Source organism: Lissotriton vulgaris, unplaced genomic scaffold (genome assembly GCF_964263255.1).
Source record: "Lissotriton vulgaris unplaced genomic scaffold, aLisVul1.2 SCAFFOLD_1400, whole genome shotgun sequence".
NCBI lineage: Eukaryota > Metazoa > Chordata > Amphibia > Caudata > Salamandridae > Lissotriton > Lissotriton vulgaris.
In genome coordinates this window covers 286,495-302,118 of record NW_028247206.1, presented here as the reverse complement: position 1 = coordinate 302,118, position 15,624 = coordinate 286,495, and the positions used below count along the sequence as shown (strand labels likewise).

The 15,624-nt window shown below is 41.8% G+C and overlaps 1 pseudogene; it reads left to right on the top strand.

Moving 5' to 3' along the window:
* The first annotated feature begins 237 nt into the window (after positions 1-237).
* LOC147665598 (uncharacterized) lies at positions 238-1,995 on the top strand (annotated as a pseudogene).
* Positions 1,996-15,624: the final 13,629 nt, after the last annotated feature.

Below are 15,624 nucleotides of genomic sequence, written 5' to 3'. Positions count from 1 at the left end.
CACACAGGTGACACCCCATCCCAGAAAAGGCAAATGTCATTAAGAATAGTCAACATAGAGAATGAAGTTACAAACAACCTGTGCACACAGGAGGAAATTAGGAAGAGGTGGAAAGACCTGCACTGGAGGGTGCATTCCCTGGCCTCCAAATGTCATATAGAGGTCAACAGGACTGTTGGTGGTTCTCACAGCCCCCCAATATTATTCATGCCCTGAGAGGAGAAGGTCTTGCAGATCATGCATACTGAAGGCTTGGCAGGAATACCTGGTGGATTGGAGTCTGGTATGTTACACATTGAAAAGTTAAAATAAACCTCAATGTCCTGTTTGTTCTCAACTCAGCTGTTGACAGTGTGTCCTGCTCATATTTTACTAACATACAAACTTCAAAGTATCATTATCAGATAATTATTATTTGCATGAATGTATTGCCCTGCATCTAAGATTACAGATGTAAATCTCCATTACATGTCACATGATAGTATGGTGTCTTTAAGTGTTACAACACCAAATAACCCATTACCCATGTGTGAGTCAAATTTTAAGTCTCTGGCCACTATCCACTGCATATTTTCCTCAGGTATGTTCTAGTAACCGTTTTGCTACTGTTGGAAGGTTGTCTTTGAAATGACTACAACTACCATGATGCCTTTTCTCTAAAGAATACTGTTATGTCATGTTGCTTATTCTCTCATTCCTAACAGAGTTCAACACATGATTAAGTGTCATGTAGTGATCAATCCCTATTCAATGTTCTCTTTCCAAAATGGTTTGTGTTCTTTTCTAAATGGCATCCTCTTCTACTCAATCAACTGTATTGGTCTCACGGATTTTACTAATCAAATTGTGTTGACACAAAATCTGTCGGGTATGCAAATTTTTCTGCTGAATATAAGTGGCACTTGCAAAAATTGAGATTGCACTGTTAACATGATAACTAATGCTAAACATCCATCCAAGTTGTGGAAATGTCTGCTTTTGTAGTCAGATAAGCCTTGGAATTGTCAATTACACATTTCTCCTCTCCAGTGTGTTGGGTTGAATGGTTGGATAATGTGAGGTATACTCCCTAATGTCTTCGTGAACGCTTTAGGATATCTTATTACCTGCTAATTTAGTGTTGGCACTGTTTGAAATTCATAAAAGTTGAGTAATAAGTGCAATACCAGTGGAAACTATCATCAAAATAATCCTAACCTATTTTGGCCTTGGTATCTACATTGTTTGTCTCTAAAGAGTTGAATGTACAATACACACTTTTACTAATTAGAATGTCCTCCATTTCACAATAGGTCAAATTGGACGATTACGTGGGCAGGTTTCAGCTACTGAAGGAACATCCACTCCAGCCCAGGATCAAGTCTTCAGTGAGGACAGCACTCCTGGTGATATGGCGGAGCTTGAGGATCCTGGTGTATCTGGTCAGTCTGGGCAAACAGCTCCAGTGACACTACCTGCACCCACATCAGCACCTCCTACCCCAGCTGTGATGCTGAAGCCTTCACTTCGTGTGTTCCTTTCACTGTGACACCGATCCTGTGCCCCCCAGTCCTGAGTGATGTTGAGACCACACCACTGCCAGTTCCAGCTCACCCAGGACCCAGTGGGATGGGGCACACTAGGCCAAGGGCGCAGGGTAGTGGAGGTAGAGGTTGTGGGAGGGTGTTTGTAGGCCAGCATACAGAGTCCACTGGCACCCAGACCACCATTGACCAAGTCTTGTGAGCATAACATCAGTCCCAAGACATAATGGGATAGGTAGCCAATGAGCCCTGGGAGATGAAGCAGCTGCAGAGGGAGCACAACCACCAGATGGAGGCCCATAATTCAAATATGGGTTCCCTGATTTGAGTGCTGCAGGACATTTGCAGTCACATGTGTAGGGCTTTCCCAGCATCATCTACCCCTTCCTGTGTTCCTACAATGTCTGCGCCATGTACATCGGCCATCGAAAAGGAGGCCCTGCCACCGGAAGAACCACCTGCATCCCCCTAACCACTGCAGCTGTAGATCCCAGCCCTCCTCCCCCGCAGCAAGGGATGTCCACGTACATCACCAGGAAAGAGGATGGAAAGACATGTGCCACCACCAGCTAGACACGTGGCTTCGTGACTGTCTGCCAGTGTGAACCTATCATTCACTCTGTGGACTATTTCTGGATACATTTTCCTTTCTGATGACAGTAGTATTTTGGACGTAGGCCTTCAAACTATTTTGGGTCTCCAGCTATGGTTTCATTCACCTTGACTGACTTCTTCACTTTTGCTTTGCTTTTTTTTTGTTCACCCTCTTTAATTTCATCATGTTTAGTACAATAAATGCCCAAGTCAAAAAGTCATAGACTGGTGTTGTATATCTCACGTCCATCAATGCATTTGTTTTATTCCATCATAATTTGACAATGACAACACATCAAAAGATTGTGTCTATATAGATGATTTGGAAGTAGGTATTGTTTATTTCAAGTTCCCAAACATGACTCCCACAATGTGTCATATCATTCAATAAGGAACTACTATGTTTATCCCATTTGACCAATACTTGTCTGTCAACATTTGGACTAAGATAACAATCGATAGATTACACTAATACTCGGTGCCACTTTGCACATTTCCAGTTCAAGGCCTTGCCAACAAGGAAGGGGATATGTTCAAAACAATAAGATAGCATGGGTAAATTATCATTGCTTCATGTCATCAGATGTAGCCAGATCTTCTGGCGCACATATGGAATCCTAAGTCAATAACACCAGGAGACAAAACCATGGCAGCACTACATTTTGTAGACACAGATTCAGTAAAAACCACTGTACAGTATCTGACGGAATGTCACAACCAAGTTTCGGTGGTGTGCCACAAGAAGTATATCCTACAATGATGCGACATATCAACACCCACATACACTTTACACAAAATGAGGATTGTACCAATGTGAAGCAAGAGTATCATGATTTGCCTCCACTACCACATGTTATGAGAAAATTATGGCACACATGTTGCTTTAGTGCAATACACGACAGAGAACTAGTCCAATGTAATTTTCAAAGTTTCAATTCAATCACAGTGCAATTTGCCTTCGTACAAGATTTGTACATCTAAAGTCTGTGTATTTCTTTCTCAAGTTCCCTTTGTAATTGGAAACAGCACCATATACCTGCAAATTGCACAACTCTGAAATGTCCAAATGGAGATGACATGTTGAAGGAACCTAAAACAAATTAAAAACAGCATAACCAATTACACAGAACATGATGGCCACATTACAAAGTCAATTTTTGGAGTACACAGTTCCACAAAACAATCAGGCATTACCAATGTAACTGACCACACTAGTCAATGTGTCCACACTTTGCTCTACAAGCACCCCTGGCCTGATTTTCCCTGAGCTTGTTCTTTTAAAAAAGTACCACCTCATACTTCTCTCAACACCACATCAATAGTTGGTGTAACGTGAAAGATATGACATGTGAAGATATACTTACACTCATAGGAAGAAGTTGTCAATGACATCTAGACATAAGTCAACTCCTTCCTCTTCACTACTATCATCTTAGTTTGGCATATCAGGATCCTCACCCGGAGCCTTTTCATGGCCTCCATCCTCTGTTATGTAAGGGATGTTCTGTCGCAGGGCGAGGTTGGGGAGCATGCAGCAGGCCACTGTGATTTGGAACACCTTAGCAGGTGAGTAGAAGAGGGCTCCACCAGTTTTGTCCAGACAATGAAAACTGGCCTTTAGGAGCCATAAAACCCCCTCCACTGGCCACTGTGTTCATCCATGGGCTACATTGAGGAGGACTTCTCCTGGCATTGTTGGATTCCTCAGTGGTGCCAACAACATTGGTCAGTTGGGATAAGCCGAGTCGCCTAGATGGACGACAAAAATGGCACAAAATAATGTAAAACTTTCCCAGATTATGCAACTAGCAATGCCCCAAACAATTGTCATGTGGTTCCTATAAATCTATAATGGATCTGCACGTTTAGACAACATAGACTGTGGAAATGGTGATCAGACTGATTCCAGACACCCCGAGTTTGTTCGCCTGTATACCAGCTACCTCACAGTGGCACTAGAAACCCCTCTTACCAAGGAGAGGATAGATCTTGGCAACTATCGAATATTACACCTCTATCCCATGAGGGATCATGGAAATAGTACATTACTTTTCATTCAGTCGCTCATGTTCACTTTGTCTAAGAGAGATACACAGAATAAACGGTGGGGACGTTTTCAATAAGCATTTATTTAACCAGCATCACCCTAGAGTAAAGTAGGTGTGCTGAAACAACAATTAGACATAAACAGATATAAATGATTATAATAAGCACCCACAGAGTAAAAGGATGTTACGTTTCTACCATAGTGCTAAAACAGTGAATACAGGCAGGTATAAAAATATGTGACAGTAATATTGTGTACTCCTACGAAGCGACCCTAACCAGATGTACCTAAGTGTACCTAGCATGTATGTAGGTGTAGAGCCAAGAATCCCTCTAGGATAAAGTCAACCTCATTACCTGAAGTGAGAGACTGTGGTACCCCATCTTGGTCTCGAGATGGACACCCCATCAGGGTTGTCAGACCACTGCAGGCTGGAGTGTCTACGTGCAAGAACCTTAGCATCTCGCGCCAGTGTGTCAGCATGGATGTCCTTTATCTCCTCTGTCTTCCTCAGCAAATATATGGTGTTATATACCCAAAGCAGTGCCCTCAGGGGATCTACCTTGCTGTGTCATGTGGGACTTAGAATGAGGGAAGGAATGACCCTAATACATAGTTATTATGCAGGAGATGATAGTTCTGCTGCATTTCCAAGAATCCTCATGCATAATGAATGAGGGTAGTTTTCAGTGAAAACCCCACGTCCTGTAAGTAGTACCGTAACTAGGTAAAAGGTCAGGCCCAAGAACCGTTGTGTAGTGTAATGGTAGGGGAGAATATAGGTGAAAGGGTAGGTTGCTATTTGAGCCTATAGTGGGGTACCTAAATGAAACATAACACTCTGAGCTACACAGAATATTCAGAGTGCAGCCTTGTGGGCATCCTGTAACACATCACAGTCAAATGCTGCTTGACAGGTCTGTTGAGCTACATGTAAAAAAAGGGGGTGCACTTGAAAAGGAGAAAAAAGAATGGCAAAATATGTTTTGTGTATCCCTTGCCTGGTTGCTGAAGGCACTGCATTTGCTCTGCCAGACCTTTGTCTCTGTGTTTGTTCTGGGTTCAGAGCCAGCTTCAAACTGGAATTCAGAGTAAGTCATGGGAAGTCAATGGTGATTTCCTTATGACAGTCCCACACAGATACACACAGTCTTCAGAGCTCAGGTGTGTTGAGGCCTAAGACTTTTGCCATCTTGAAAATGCCCTGACACTTGCCCTTTGAGCATATTTATAGTAATGCAAACAGAAACTACCAACAAAATAGGTTATTTTGACCCTGGGAACGTTTATCACTTCCATTAGGGAGTGCCCTGGAGTACCCTGCCACCCACTAGCTGGTGCAAGGCATGAATGTGGCACATACAGGCAGCCACTTCAGAAGACTTTGTAGACCTGAAAAAAAACAGAAACCTAAGTCTTGTCTGTGTCCTGAGAGGAGCCCAGGCGAGCAGGACCTTCTCCCTCTTGTTGCCCGGTTTTAGACACACTGGTCCCAAACAAGGAACAAGTATTTATAGAAAATAAAGTGGGACGCAGTCCTGCATCCAACTAAGTATACATAAAACAAAAATATAAACAAACACAAAGGCTCGGGCAGAGCGAATGCTTGTTCAAGTTCAAGTTCAGGAATTTGTATAGCGCACTACTCACCCAGAGGGTCTCAAGGCGCTTGAGGGAGGGTGAGTGCATTACTTATCGAATAGCCAGGTTTTTAACTGCTTTCTGAAGGAGAGGTGGTTCTGTGTAAGGCGGAGGTGAGTGGGAAGTGAATTGCAGGTTTTGGCTGCTAAGTAGGAGAAGGATCTTCCTCCCATGGTGGATCTATGGATGCGCGGAATTGCGCGAGTGCTTGATTGGATGATCGTAGCTGGCGGGTGGGAGTGTAGAGGGACAGTCGCGTGTTGAGGCATTCGGCTCCTAGGTCGTAGAGGGCCTTGTGTGCGTGGGTGAGGAGACGGAACGTTATTCTCTTGTTGACGGGGAGCCAGTGGAGGTCTTTCAGGTGACCGGAAATGTGAGCTTGACGGGGGATGTCCAGTATGAGTCTGGCTGAGGCGTTTTGGATGCGTTGGAGTTTTTTCTGAAGTTTGGCTGTGGTTCCGGCGTAAAGGGTATTTCCATAATCCAGTCTGCTAGTGACCAGTGCATGAGTGACAGTCTTTCTTGTTTTGGTAGGGATCCAATGGAAGATTTTTTTGAGCATGCGAAGGATATTGAAGCATGAAGATGAGACGGCGTTGACTTGCCTGGTCATCGAGAGGGAGGAGTCTAGGATGAAGCCCAGGTTACGTGCGTGATCTGTAGGTATGGGTGCTGTACCCAGGGCCGGTGGCCACCATGAGTCGTCCCAGGCAGAGGGGGATGATCCTAAGATGAGGACTTCCGTTTTGTCCGAGTTTAGTTTTAAACGGCTGTTCTTCATCCAGTCGGCTACTTCTTTCATTCCTTCGTGTAGATTGGTTTTGGTGAGGGAGAGGATCAGCTGCGTGTCGCTGCGTCGGAGATGATGTTAAGGTTGTGTTGTCGTGCGATGGATGTGAGGGGACTCATGTAAACGTTGAAGAGGGTGGGACTGAGTGATGATCCTTGTGGTACGCCGCAGATGACTTCAGTGGGCTCCGATCTGAAAGGCGGGAGGCGGACTCTCTGAGTTCTTCTGGCGAGGAACGAAATGATCCAGTCCAAAGCTCTTCCTTGTATTCCGACGTTGCTGAGGCGTTGTATGAGGGTGCTATGACATACTGTGTCGAAAGCGGTGGAGAGGTCAAGTAGGATGAGGGCAACTGTTTCTCCGTTGTCCAGTAGCGTTCGGATATCGTCTGTAGCAGCGATGAAGGTGGTTTCGGTGCTGTGTTTGGCTCAGAAGCCGGACTGTGAGGGGTCAAGGGAATTGTTGGATTCAAGGAAGGCGGCGAGCTGACTGTTGACGGCTTTCTCAATGACTTTGGCAGGGAATGGGAGGAGTGAGATGGGGCGGTAGTTCTTAAATTCAGTGGGGTCTGCTGTGGGTTTCTTCAGAAGGGCGCTGAGTTTGGCATGTTTCCAGCTTTCCGGGAAGGTGGCCGAGTTGAAGGAACAGTTGATGACATCGCGGAGATGAGGTGCGATGATGGAGTCTGCTTTGTTGAAGATGTGGTGGGGACATGGGTCGGTTAGTGAACCTGAGTGGATGGAGTTCATCAGGCGGATGGTGTCTTCGGTAGTGATTGGGTTCCAGGCCTTCAAAAAAGACAAGCATCAATGTGTGAAGACACCTGTACACATGAGCAATGACAGGTACAATAGCATTTACGGTGTACAGAGAGTCAACGACGTTTCAATTCCTTTTGAGCAACTGTGGTACATTCATCAGGACATTGCATTACATGCCTGAGTAAAATTGCCGTATACCAGTCTAAAACCGAGAAGCTAATGGAAAGGACTGCAGCAGTGTGTACTTATGAGGAGATCAGTTACAAAAGGAGCGAAGCGATGAGCCAAAAATCCTGAGGAGCTGGTCCACTGGATTAGTAAGTAATATTGCAGGACCGCGACAGTGAGTCCAATAAAAGGTACCTGAGATGGATGTCTTGATAGATCATCAGGAGAAACAAGTGCATCAATAACTGCGTCTTCACAGTGGCATGTTGGAGTGGGGAACTGGTCAAAGAAAGGTCTGTTGGCTGAACTCTTGTGTGCCAACAAACTGCAAGAAGCTACACAAGGCCTTTTCCTGTAAGTACATAGCTGACCAGTGGCAAATGGACCTGGACTATTCCCAGCTGTTGGCCTCTGACTGATAATTTGTGATGCCCTTGGGGGCTTTACTATTGTACTGCTATAGTTGTTTGGACAGCATAAGAAAGTCTGAAAGCATTTGCATTTTTTTCCTCCAGATCAGTGAGACTTAGAAACTTTTTTAAATGTTTGAAATTCCAGACTTTTACTGGCACCAATCCACTTGATGTACTTTGAAAATTATATCTCAGTCTTTCCTTTTTGGATGTTTGTAATTTTCATGTAATTTTATTTATTGCATTTTGTTCTATGTTTTTAATTTTGTTTGGAATTTTTATTGATTGACATTTGAACTTTATTACTGTTTGGGCACTGCATAAATACTTTACACTTTGCCCCACATTAATCCTGTTTACTATGTACCATAGCTACCACTGGGATGATCTCAGTTTAAGTTAGTGACTTGCAGTATTCACTCTGACAAGGTTTGTGATTATTCTTTTAAGACGGAAGTCGCTCAACCCAAAATAAATCCAAGTACTTACATAGTCTATACTACTAGTAAACCAACACAGGAGTCACAACCAACCCCTGGAATGCATAAAGATGATGGAGTCAGGCCACTTTGCAGATGAAAAAAGGAAAACCTGGTGGGTTTAGTTTGACCGAAAATGCCGGATAGTGCTTGTAGCTACAGCTCAGTTACTGCATTCTAATAACTGTCATGGAGAATTATTTCACTTACACATCTTTGTAATTTCTACATGACACTCAATCCAACATTATGTTCGAGTGATCGTTACTGTTGGTGATGTGATGCAGGAAAGTGTACCTTTTCTTTGTCAGAATCATGTTTTATCACTGATAATAATACAGTGATTTTCCTTCTTTCCTTTACCTTACCTGGTTATGAGATAATACATTTCCAATGTTCCTTGATCTGGAATACTTAACCCCATACTGCTACTTGACGATCAGAGGAGTACCAGCAATCAATCAGTCATCTACAAGGAGCTCTTACAAACCACAAGCTTTTACATCTATGTCATGACTGAGTGTAAGTCATTCATCATGTATCGCTCACCCCCACCTCCCTTCTCCGGTTTGATACTCCTGATATACGGGCCTCTGCCATGCTACAGAGTATTGTTTAATGCCTTTCTAGGTTCCATCAAAGACATCACCTTAAAACATGACAATAACCACACTCTAGGTGACCCAAACCTTCCAAAACCAAGAGCTCTCATGTAGAACATAAAGACCCTCAACTTCTCCAAAATCATCTCTGATCTAATCATATGCCTAGCCTTGTGTTGGTGGCAATATTCTCTTCACCTGGACCAATCAAAATAAGAGGAAACTTTCTCACATGCTGGAGGCACCACCAATCACCTCCTTTGTGGTGGACCACACCATAGAATAACTGTTACATCAATAGTAACCAACAAGATCAACAATGAACGTGGAACCAGCGAAGTCTCACAAAACTCAACTCCTATTTCTTGTACATCTCATCTCCTGCACAAACAACAGAAGAGGAACATGACTAAAACTGTCTTTATGAAGGCTTTGACCGAAATACTTCCTTCAAGATGTCATTGCACAATAAGATGCCTTGGCTCAACAAAGAGTTAATAGGATAAAGATAAAACTCACTGTACTTCAAGACTAGTGGAAAAATTCTAACAACCAACATGACAAAAATAGGTATTTGGACAAAATATGATAATAGAAAAATCCAGTTGCAGAAATACCTGAAACATATTTGAGATACAAAATTATCGTGATGCAGAAATAGCCGTGTAAAGAATATCCATTATTCTGGTAAGAAATAGTGTTCTCAATGATATCATAGTTTTTAATATCATTTTCAATAATATAGTTGTAAAAAATATTGTTTTGTAATTATCTTTGTGTATGTTAGTTCATATATTACATTTACATGTTATTATGGTTTGTTTCAGTTTCAGTTTATAAACTTTATTTCGGTTTGTTAAAAAAAAACATAAAAGTTAACCACCATATAAAATAAACAAGTGACAACAGCCATATTATTAAAAGCAGAGACTTAGCATACATTTGACACCTGGTGACAACAATAATTTGATAATAAATAAGTTATTAAAACCATTAAGAACAGTCCATGACAAATGCATTACAAAAGAGTATTATGGTTTGTATAATCATTAATTTTATTTTGAAACATGATTTGTAATCTTAAGTGATTTATAAGTTTTCAATTCAATTGCTAAAGGTAATTTATATTGTCAAGATGGGTTGCTAGATTGTAGAATTATATGGTGGGAAGTTAATTAATTATAACTAATAATAATTAATTAAATATTTATTATTAATAATTTAATTTATTGGTAAATATGTATATTGGGTCATTTATTTCTTAAAGACATATATTAGGTGTGGGCTGCTGGGTTTAGAAGGGCTAAAGGGTGGGAAATTAATTATTGATACGTTAAATAATTATTTATTAATATTCAATTGATTATTTCTTATGATAATTGCATTACATTTATTTATTTTAGTTATATTTTAAGTGTGGGTTTGTGGGGATAAAGTATGGTAAGTTAATTAAGTAATAAATATATGTCACCTTTTAAAATTCATATTTATTAATTTGTTTGCTACTCATGCTACTGTTGTATTTCTTTTTATGTATATATATTTTATTTGGTTAATTAATGACGCTCCTATTAAGAGTTTTATATTTGTTATAAATTAATATGGTTATGTTTCATATCTGTTATGTGTTTGAGGTGAAGTACATTCCCTACTGTTGCACAGAGTGGAGTGGAAATAGTAATGAATCCCCCCCCCCCAAAGTTTTTCACTTTCTCTACTGTTGCACAGACTGGATGTAGTAAATGTAACCACACCAGAGGAAAACGCTTTCCTTACTATTTCACAGACTGGAGTGGGAATAGTAAATGTTACCCCTCTAGAGTCCAATGCTTTCCCTACTGTTGCACAGACTGGAGTGGGAATAGTAAATGTAACCCCTCGGAAGTAAAATTATTTCCCTGCTGTTGCACAGACTCAAGTGGGAATAGTAAGTTGAATCCCTCCAAAGTCTAACACTTTCCCTACTGTTGCACAGACTAGTAAGGGAATATTAAATGTTACGCTCTGAAGTCCAATGCTTTCCCTACTGTTGTGCAGAGTGGAGTCGAAATAGTAAATTATACCCCTCCCCAATCCAACACCTTCCCTACAGTTGCACACACTGGAATGGGATTAATAAATCTTACCACTTCCAATGCCTTCCCTACTGTTGCACAGACTGGAGTGGGAATAGTAAATATTACTCCTCTGGAGTCCAGTGCTTTTCCCTCTTGATGCACAGACAGGAATGGGAAAAGTAGATTTTACACCTCCGGAGTAACACTTTCCACAGATTAGAGCGGGAATAGTAAATGTTACCTCACCCGGATTCCAACATTTCTCTATTGTTGCACAGACTGGATTGGGAATAGCACTTTTTACCCCTCCAGAGTCCAAAACTTTCCTTACTGTTGAACAGACAGGAGTGGAAATAGTAAATTTAACCCCTTTAGAAATCCAACAATTTCCCTATTGTTGCACTGACTAGAGGGGGAATAGTACATTTTACCCTTCCGAAGTCCAACACTTTCCATACTGTTGCAAAGACTGGAGTGGGAATAGTAAATGATACCCCTCCAGACTCCAAGCTTTCCATACTTTTGTTCAGACTAGAGTGGGAATAGTAAATTTAACCCCGCCAAAGGCCCACACTTTCCCTACTGTTGCACAGACTAGAGTGGGATAGTAAATTTAACCCCTCAGAATTCCAACACTACCCTATTGTTGCACAGAATGGAGTGGGAATACTATAACTATTATTCCCAGACTTCAATACTGTTTTTACCCCTTTGGCACGGCCGCGATTCTGCACCTGTGCGGCGCTTAATGAGGGGGCGGGTTCATGACGGCCCCCAGCCATCATCAGCTCACGAGCACTATGATGCATGACGGCTGGGGGCCGTCATCAGCACCGAAGGGCTTAACACTGTTTCAATATAATCTATATATATGTAATAATAATGTTATATTATATATATGTAATATAAACATATACACACATATATATTTATTTGTGTACGTTGATATAAGTATATATTTATATATAGTACTAAATGTTACTTTTATTTATTTATTTTAAAATATACATTAAAATATTCAAGATTATATGTATATTAAAAAACAATGTTTTTATTTGTTATGTTTTTAACAATGTTTGTGAGAAACAACATTTTTTTAGATATTTTTGTACTTACCTTTATAAGAATAGGGAAAGTATATTTTTGTAATCTATATTTTAGACACAATATTTCTGTATCGCAGCATTGTTGTGATCGATAAAATGCCACAAAATGAATATCTCAAAATAATCTAAAAATCTTACATTAGGAATTTTTAAAAATGAACTACCTACCATGGATCTCCTTGGCAAATTGGCTACAAAGGAACGTTATAAAACCCTCATAGAATTCGGCAACCCAGAGTACACCATCACAAAGAGTGCCCACTCCCACCACTTCCACACTTTCTGTAGCCACCAAAGATTACCTCCTTTTAGAGTCAAAAGACATCCAGGCCACTCAGATTAAGACTGAGATGTTACACCTGCTATCAGATATCAGGTCCTAGCAGTTTTCAATCAACACATGGACTCTTAATTCAAAGAAGATGGCAAGGCAGGTGGCTTATTAGGACCTTTGGCCCCTCAAGCTTTTAAGAACATCTCACTTTCAGCAACTGACACTAACCCAGCCAGAATTATCCTTAACAACTCTTTAGGTTCATCGTTGTGCCCCCTCAACCACATGACCTCCCCTGCGACTTCAAGATCTTTAAACTGCTCAACAAGATGAAAACCTCGAAAAGTAGGTCTACCATCTATCAACCAATCTCTACGGACCCAGTCCTAAGAAAACTGATTGAAAGAGACACTTTCAATTGTAAATGCATCTCCTGCAAACCACGATCCTCTCATAACATCAAGACAGGGTGCTAGCCCAGTAGAAGCACTAAATCTACCCTGATATCCAACTGCAATTGTGTAAAGACTACATTTAACATACACAGAGTTAAGGAATTTCTACTTTTAAACTTGTATCCGTCTTTTGAGAAAGCCGAGCACAGTCAATCACCTCACTCTGCTGCTCAAGGTAGAGCAACAACACACAAAAATAACTATCCTAAATAGGAATCTAGAGAATTATCCTTCAATGGATATCTTCCTACCTCTCTGACAAATTTTGCATAATCTTTTTGTCCTAATTTATATCACCTCATTTCATCTGTGACTCTGCTGTATGTGAAGGATCCATCATCTCATCTCCCCTATTTTCTGGACCTCATCAAATCCTTGGCCATAATTTGTTGAAACTACTCTGATTAGGTGTACCAGAAACTCACTTGAATGAATGAATGTTGGATTTATAGAGCGCGTGGTTACCCGGAATCGTCCCAGTGCTGTACCACTGGGGAACCTGTCCTGGCTTTCCCTGTGAGATGGTCCCTTTACTGGGCATCCCCAAGGTGCAGCCAGGCATCCCTGGCGGTACCAGAGTGGAGATTAAGCAGTCTATTGCCCAGAGTTGCAGCGTGGGACCCCATGGTTAGAGTGGCACCGAGGCGAGATTTATCGGTCCTGCTGACATTGGTCCTGCACCCGGCCACGTCGGGAATTGAACCCTGGTCCCGGGCCGACCTCTGCCTCCGGGTCTGCCGCCTCTAACCGTTGAGCCACACTTCTCCACTTCTTGCGAGAAATGCGCATGCGTGGCTGCCCGTGCATGCGCGTTGGTTAGCAGACGGCGGAGTGAACGAGCAGAGGGAGCCCCGGGACGCCGCGGACATGGTAAGTGCATTTTATTTATTTTGATGTGCCCATTTAATAAAATTAGGGATGTTCGGGAGGGCGGGAGGGAGGCGGGTGGCGGGCAACTTTGCTATGCCCAAGGAGTTGGCGTAGTGTTGCCTGCTTCGCCTACTTTGCAAAGGGCGAATTAGGCAACACTAGTCCTTCATCCAGGGTTACTTTAAAGAGCTCTGATTTGGCCACAGAGGCATGCTTGGAAGGGGCCATTTTTCATCCAAGAAAGCAAAGGGACAAGACGCATTCCTCTAGACTGCCACCTTGACTTGTCATCCCCTCTACAAGAAGAAATGCCTCAGTGTAGCATCCTTCTTTGTACAGCCAGAAAAACTATGGAACTCTGTCCTGGCCAAGATGAGAAACATGAAATACAACTTTGAATCTAGAAAGGCAGTAAAGATGGCATTTTTCACCAAAGGATAAAGGGCCTCATTTACGAGGCCCCTAGAGGCACTTTTCACAACCTGAACATCACTTTTTTGATGCTCTGGTGGCGCAACATGCTGCATCATATTTACAAGGCCACACAAAGCCACTTTGTCTGGCTTTTCATGGCCTTGTCAATATGTGCCCCTTTAACTCAAAGAACTGCATGAAATGAGCATTCCATAGGTGTTGCTGTGGGTGTTCGCATGCAACACCCATGGAATCTGAAGAATTCTCAGATTTATGAGAAACTGTAAACTTGGGAATGCATCAGATTGTAATGCCACCCCAGGGGTTGCGTTAGGGAGGCACAATGAGAAAAAATATCATTATTTCACCTTGTTTTTTCTCTTTCTATGTGTTCTGCAGCACATATAGAAAGAGGATACACCTCTTGTGATGATTTTTGTGCAGGAAGGTGACCTTTCCTGCACAAAAACAATCACTTCTACAATGTAGACACCCTTGAACTATGGTGCAAGGGTACCTGCATTGGCGCATGGCAGCCCATTGTGCACCAGCACAGGGGAAAACGACAGGAATATGCCATATCTTATAGATAACGGCACATTCCTGCCCTTTTCTTTTGATGCAGGTCAGAGCAGCAAGATTACTTGCGGCATTGCACTGTGCCAAAACCTCATATATTAAGCCCAAAGTTGGGCTAGCTAGTACACAGAAGCATTCACCATCACAACAATGTGTCAGACTCTGAGTTCTGCTGAGGAAATATCAGGACTTTGATGCTGCTCCATCTTGCCTGCCATTTTCTGAAAGGAGGCTGACATTAATGAAAACATTGGGGGGAAAGGAATATGGGAAAAGCACATGTCACTGCCTAGTATCCTCATTTGGACCTGGTATGCATTCATCTCATGCATCCAAGTCCTGAAGAGAGTAAACAAACATTTTTATTTATTATCCTAAACTGAACTATCTAACATACTGTGTGTAGGATATGCATTTTAGAGTTGGTTAACACTCTGCAGCTACATGTGCTCATGAATAAAAATGGGTTCTCTGCAATATATTATTTGGAATCTTATTGCAAAGCCCAAATCCTCTGAGCATAATTATATCTGCAAGCATAAGTTACTCATTCAACTAATTTCAAATGCAGTCCACAATACTTTCAGAAAGCCACTCCACAGATGAGAAAGTAACTTTAGTTTGATAGAGTCAATCATGATGCAATACCTCCTTTGAAGAAAGCTTCCAAGTTCATACCTGCACTGATGATGACATTTCAAACTCAAGAGGATTTCCATGGATATTAATAGCACTATTCAGTCTCCAAATTGAGGAATATTAGACCTGGCATAATTGGCGTGGGTTTCCCATGTGTTTTTGCCTTTGTCGCCCGTTATTTTGCTGTGTGTTGGTCTTTGTTTTTGATGGTC